Raw genomic sequence first — 7331 nt, forward strand, 5'->3', positions numbered from 1 at the left:
GAGTTCTGTAGTTAATGTTTTGATTTTGTCCCTTTCTTCTTTTTTGATATGTGCATCTATTGCTATAAATTGTCCTCTGAGGACAGAACTGCTCTATTTTCTTGATGAAGGATTCCAAGGCTAGTCTAACCTGGCATAGGATAAAGATGTTACTATTAGCTTATAATTATGATACCCAGAAGTAGAACCAATTTCCCACATAAACTATAACAGAGTGGAGTATGTCTAATAATTTCCTAAAATGGATACTATACTAAGTTTAGTGTGTGTGTGTGTGTGTGTGTGTGTGTGTGTGCATTTAAATAAAGTAATGTTAACCTAGTTTGATTTATTGGTCTACTGAAAACCCTAATATTTTTTCCACACATAAACTGTCTATTACTTTATTAACTAGTTGTGCTAATGATTAAAATGCTCTAAATATAGACTTTAATTTGTGAAATAAAAATTTTTATTTTGCTAATTTTCATTCACTAATTATTGAGTTCTCCCTCTTAAGTGATTTCCATTATTAACATTGTTTGCATAAGTTGCCCCACCAACTACAAATCAACTTAATCATAGTGTCCCTGGCTTGTGTTAATGTGCTTGACTGCTAACCCAAATGTTGGAAGTTCAAGTCCACCCAGAGGTGCTTCGGAAAAAAAGCCTGGTAATGTACTTTTGAAAAATCAGCCATTGAAATTCTTATGGAACACAGTTCTACTCTGATATACATGGGGTTAGCATGAGTTGGAAGTGACTCCATGGAAACTGATTAATCATAGTGTGACCTCATCTATTTTTCTCCATCTTGCTTGTAAAGGTTTGATATGACACAATGTCAAATTTCCCACTGAAATGAGAACATTCTACAGGTATGAACTCCCTTGATATAACTGTAGGTTAGGGAGAACAGAAAGGAGTTGTAGAATGGAGTCATTATAGAATTTATTTACAGCTGGACTGGAAAAGATCTATCCTTGTCTCTGAAGATGTCTGGATGTCTGGCTTTGAGTCATAGCTGAGATACGCAGTGAGATTTAAAGTCGGAAAATACCGAGGCCAGTTTGTTTACTAATTGTTTTTACTTGGCATGACTAGTTAGTTTGGCTTGACTATGGGACAAGAGGACATAAAAGACTGTCCTGGAAACTTATGCCTCATGTTCTCCTGAAGACAAGTATTATTGCACAAATATCAATGATTCATTCAGGAGAAGAATTAACTTGGTGTGTTAATAAAGACCCTAGGGAACTTACACCTGGGCTGTCTCTTGAACCACCAATTACATTGGCTAATCTCAATACCAATTTTGAATTCTTGTCTTAAAACTCTAGTGAAGCTTGGGCCAAATGTCCAATCAACTACAGCCTGTTGTTGATATTGTTAGGTGCCATGGTGTTGGTTCTGAGTCTTAGCAACCCTATGTACAACAGAATGAAACATTGCCCGGTCCTGCACCATCCTCACAATTGTTGCTATAATTGAGCACATTGTTGCAGCCACTATCAATCCATCTCGTGGAGGGTCTTCCCGCTTTTCACTGACCCTCTATTTTACCAAGTATGATGCCCTTCTCTAGGAAGTGGCCCCTCCTGATAACATGTCCAAAGTACCTGAGGCAAAGTCTTGCCATCCTCGTTTCTAAGGAGCATTCTGACTGTCTTTCTCCCAGGACAGATTTGTTCATTCTTCTGGCAGTCCATGGTATATTCGATATTCTTCACCAACATCATAACTCAAATGCATCAATTCTTCCTTGGTCTTCCTTATTCACTGTTCAGCTATCACATGCATATATGAGGCCATTTAAAATCTATGACTTGGGTCAGGTGCACCTTAGTCCTCAAAGTGACATTTTTGCTTTTTAACACTTTTAAGAGGTCTTTTGCAGCAGATTTTCCCAACGCACTATGTCATTTGATTTCTTGACTGCTGCTTCCAAGGCATTGACTGTGAATCCAAGTAAAATGAAATCCTTGACATCTTCAGTATTTTCTCTGTTTTTCATGATGGTGCTTACTGGTCCAATTGTGAGGATTTCTGTTTTCTTTACATTGAGGTGTAATCCATACTGAAGGCTGTGGTTTCCAATCTTCATCAGTAAGTGCTTTAAGTCCTCTTCCCTTTCAGCAAGCAAGGTTGTGTTATCTTCATATCCCAGGTTGTTAATGAGTGTTCCTCCAGTCCTGATGCCATGTCCTTCTTCATATAACCCAGCTTCTCCGATTATTTGCTCAGCATACAGATTGAATAAGTATGGTGAAAGGATACAACGCTGGCACACGTGTTTTCTGATTTTAAACCACAAAGTATCCCCTTGTTCTGTCTGAAAGAGTGCCTCTTGGACTTTGTACAGGTTCCATATGAGCACAATTAAGTGTTCTGGAATTCCCTATTCTTCTCAATGTTATCCATAATTTATTATGATCCACACAGTCAAATTCCTTTTCATTGTCAATAAAACACAGGTAAACACCTTTCTGGTATTCCTTGCTTTCAGCCAAGATCCATCTGACATTAGCAATGATATCCCTCATTCCATGTCCTCTTCTGAATCCAGCTTGAATTTCTGACAGTTACGTGTGGATGTACTGCTGAAAACACTTTTGAATGATCTTTAGCACAATTTTACTTGTGTGTGATATTGTTTGATAATTTCCTCATTCTGCTGGATCACTTTTCTTTGGAATGGGTACAGATATGGATCTCTTCCAGTTGGTTGACCAGGCAGTTGCCTTCCAAATTTCTTGGCATAGATGAGTTAGTGGGACATACAAATTTATGACATTGCAAGACTACCAGGGACTCACCCAGCAGATCACAGTTTGGTCTCAAAGACCGTAAAATGAGATTCCTTAATTATTCTCTAGTTAAGTCTAAGAGTTTCAAATATTTATTGTCTTAAATAACTCCATTCTCCAGTTCCTGTCTGCTTTTAGCCAGAGCTCGGATGCCACAAGTCTAATTACCTATATGATACTTGTAAATTGACCCAAAGTCAACATATATAACATTCATCCCTTTGCTTAAAATATTATATTATTGATAATAGTGAATAACGTTTATTATATACCTGGTAATATTAATTTGCACATATCCTCTCATTTTGTATTAACACCATCCTTTTGTGATAGGTGCTTTGATTAGCCCTCCTTTACACATGCGGAAACTGAGGCATGGAGATGTTATGTAAGTTCTTTACGATTACAAAGTTAGTAGTGGAACTGGAATTCAAACTCAGTTTTTTAATACTCAAAAACTTACCTTTTTATACTTCTTTTCATAACAATTTTCTTTTTTGGCTTTTTTTCCCTCTAAATTAGTCTGGCTTAAAATATCAGTGTCATTGTTGATTTCAGTTTTCACTACTCCTTCCCCCAATGATGGCAGGTCTTCAACTTTTGTGTGTTTTAACACACACCACTTCATTTCTACTCCCATTTTCACTACCTTTGGTTTAGACCCTTGTTCCTCGATACCTGAATGCTGTAAAGTCTTCTAGACGTGCTTCCTGATTCTATTCTTTCCCATTTCAACTCATCTCTGTACATAACTAATGGAATGTTCTTCCTAAAACACGGTTCTGATATGTCTTAAATTTTCTTCAAAAAGCTTTTAATGGTGTTGCATTAGCCATCAAAAGATGTCCAAATCCCTTTGCTTGGCCAGGAAATGCCAGTCCAGTTTCATGGTTTCTTTCTGCTTTTCTGTTGCATTATTTCCACACAAGGAGAATCTGGTCCACTTAATCTTGACTGTTCACTTTAGCTTCCCTTCCCTCTCTGAACATCAAAAAATCCTTGTATCTTCTCATCTTATCTTCCATCTCTAATGATTTTCCTCCTTTATGGAAAAACCCACGTCCTTCACCTTTTCCATCTTTCAAACTGTTTCCTATTTTCTTTCACTGAACATCTACCATCCGTTTAACTCATTTTTTGTCTTGTGATGTCAATTCTGTTTTCCTTTGTTGATGTCTCTTCAGTGGCACGCTATCACACTCTATCATATGTTAACATGACAACTTGTACATGATAGTTAACTAATTAATTAATATTTATGGATTGATTCCTTTGTGCTTCATAAACTGAAATATAATACTTCTTCTGCAGATGTTTTATAAGAACAAATGTCTTAAATCTTTTGGTGCAGTAACAATCAATTTAAAAGGCCACTTGCCAATGTTTCTTAGCTGTCATAACAGAAACATCTGGAGCATTTTCACTATCTGTTCAATTTTTAGTCTAGGGGTAGTAATGTTCTGGATGCAGCCGAAGCACAAACAAGGGTATGGAAGCATTCATTTCTGAAAATCATGGGGTTAGGAAACCAGCTGAAAGTCCTTTGTGTATGTGGAATTAAAGGTCACTAAGTACCTGCATCATGCTGACTTAGCATCTACCAACCCCTCAGCCATAAGGGCTTGACTTTATGGAGTGCACAGAAGGGATTGATTTCTCAGTGTGGAATTGTTTTTACCTTAAATCAGCAGTGATTTTGCTTTGACAAAGAAATAGAAAGCCTCTACATTCTATGCCACTGTGGCCTAGAGTGAAGTAGACATTCTCTGGGATACTTCTATTCCCTGAAGACAACATTGCATTTAACAGGGTATTGCTATATTCATAATAATCAGAACTTGTTTTTCCTTGTATAAATATACATAATGTGTGAAATATATGTGTTTTTGTGCTAAAACAATATTTTGCTCATTACTAATGAATATATTTAAGCAGTGTAGATATATAGCACACAACTGGTTATGTCAGTATAAGATAAATTTATTATGATGAAGTAATATAAAATGAAGTAGATGGTACAGTAATAAAATATATCTGTAAAGAATTTTAATGAAGAATCAATGAGAAACACATCCTTTTCTTTCTAGGTTTGAAAACATTGATCTACATTGTAACAGTCTCTGAGAAATTTATAACTTAAAGTTCAAATTGATCTAGGGATAATCCAATTCAAACTCCCTACCCAGTGCCAGTGCATCCTGCACAACCCTCCTGCCTAATGGCATCCATTTGTTTGTACATTAATGAGGTTACTGTCTGAGGCACCAGAGTACTTCTGTGACTAGAGACATACCTTCAGCTCCCATGGCTAACTAGCAATGTACTTGGTACCAGAAGATAATTTCAAGACGATAGATACATATTATTTAGTTTTGAATTTATTTAACGTAGTCATTTAAGAGTAAAGCAGAACAAATAGTCTTACCTAAATTTTCAATCAGACAAAAATTACAGTAAAATTTTGTGCATAGGTAATGTATAACGTAACTTTCTACATTTTACCATTTTCATGAAAGCTGAGCAATTTTAAAATGGGTCTTTGCATTCTGGCTAATAGAGCAGGAGTTGTGTTATTACAGCACTGACTGTAGCAGCTTAGAGGCCAAGGAAGTTGAAATGGGTTCAAAATTGATTTGATAACACACTTGAACATAGGACTATATTTTACCCAAGATACTAGCTAATATACCATAGGCAATTGATTTTCTAGTTTAATGTGGAAATTCCCTATATTATTCCACTGACTCTCAATTTGGATTGACCAGACTGGAAATCCCCTAAGACACTTCATTAATCCCCAATAAGGTTGTAGCTTTCTGAATCATTAAACATTCAGCATTTCAGTTCTTACCTGCAGAATGAAGACTAGGTAGTTCCTGAGGTCCCCTTTAGATCTAATGCTTAGATGCAGTTGTCTCCAATTAATTCTTCGCTTTATGGTGATTTATTTGCTACTATATGAAGAAACATTGTGAATTATGGAGACCAATGCAATGCTTTCCACATAGAAAACCCTAAGTAAATATTTGCAGGATTCATGATCTTCTGTGAGAAAATCACCTGATTATGTGTATAACAGCATCTTTTAAAATAAATAGGCTTTTCTCTCTAGTCTAAGCTGTGTTTATCCTTGTCTCCTAAATGCCTGAAATGTGTGTGGGGGTATACACACTGTTACGGATTGAATTGTGTCCCCCAAAATATGTGTCATGAATTCTAAATCCCAATACCGTGGATACAATCCCATTTGGGAATAGGACTTTTTGTTGTGTTAATGAGACCCCGTCAGTGCAGCATGTGTCTTAAGCCAATCACCTTTGAGATCTGAAAAGAGCAGATTAGGCACAGAGAAGAAAGAACAGAAAGGAAGATACATACCACATGAAGGTAACCAAGGAACCGAGGGACAGAAGCTGAAAAGGGGCAAGGACATTACCTCAGATCCAACACAGACAGAAAGCCTTCCCCTAGAGCCAGCGCCCTGAATTTGCTCTTCTAGATTCCTAAACTGTAAGAAAGCACATTTCTGCTCATTAAAGCCACCCACTTGTGGTATTTCTGTTACAGTAGCACTAAGAAACTAAGGCACCTGCCAAAGTACAAAGTACAAAGAACAAGAAGGCAAGTTAACACTTGAGAAAGGACTGTCTAAGAGGAGAGCAAATGTGTTTAATGAAATTGTCTCAAGGTCAGAAGGATGTGCCAATATTAATAAAGAACATCATTTTGTCTCTTAACCATATTGCTATCTGTTATGTCTTTCAAAAATGCATATCCAGGTTCTAAGAAGCTGGGTCAGCAAGGAAAATGGAAAGAACATTTCCAAGTTAAGATGATCGATTGAGCACCCTTCTAATTTTCCTTCCTTCTGAAACCCCACTAAAACTACAGTGAAAAGATTAAGAAGAAAAAAAAAAAAAAGACTTAATTTGACAAGGAAAGAAATATAGGAGAGGAGATAGAAAGCTAGACAAAATAGATGGAAGAGTGTTAACTAACATAGCATCCAAGTAAAGCCAAATCTCATGAGGGTGAAAAGGAAAGGTGAAAATCATCTTGATTTACACTGAAGAATTATTAAAGTCCACAGGAACTTACAAAACCAAGTACGTGGAACTGGTAATGAATTGGACATGGAATAAAATATGAGGGACTAGGGTGAAAGTTATTTAAGAAGTCAGATCTTTACATTTCTCCACTTTACACACCCCAAAGAAATAGGCAGCTTTACTAATTGAAGAAAATCCAACAGATGATATTTGGACTGAGGAGGAGATTGAAACTAGAAGAAAGATAAGGAAACTATAAGACCTGTTTAAGATGTCAACTTCTGAATAATTGGATTTTCATGAAGATTTTTTAAAAGTAAAGAAAATTGAGAGGATGATGTTATAAAACTAATTCAAGAAAATTTTCAGAATAGAATGCTCTGAGTATCTATAGTGAAATGAACACTAAAAACCCAGCATAACTGATGAAATATGAAAATAATTCATTATGAAATTTCAAAATAAAGCAGACATTGGCTTTTGGTCATGGAACATA

The sequence above is a fragment of the Trichechus manatus genome, unplaced genomic scaffold, assembly GCF_000243295.1.
Source record: "Trichechus manatus latirostris isolate Lorelei unplaced genomic scaffold, TriManLat1.0 scaffold00144, whole genome shotgun sequence".
NCBI lineage: Eukaryota > Metazoa > Chordata > Mammalia > Sirenia > Trichechidae > Trichechus > Trichechus manatus.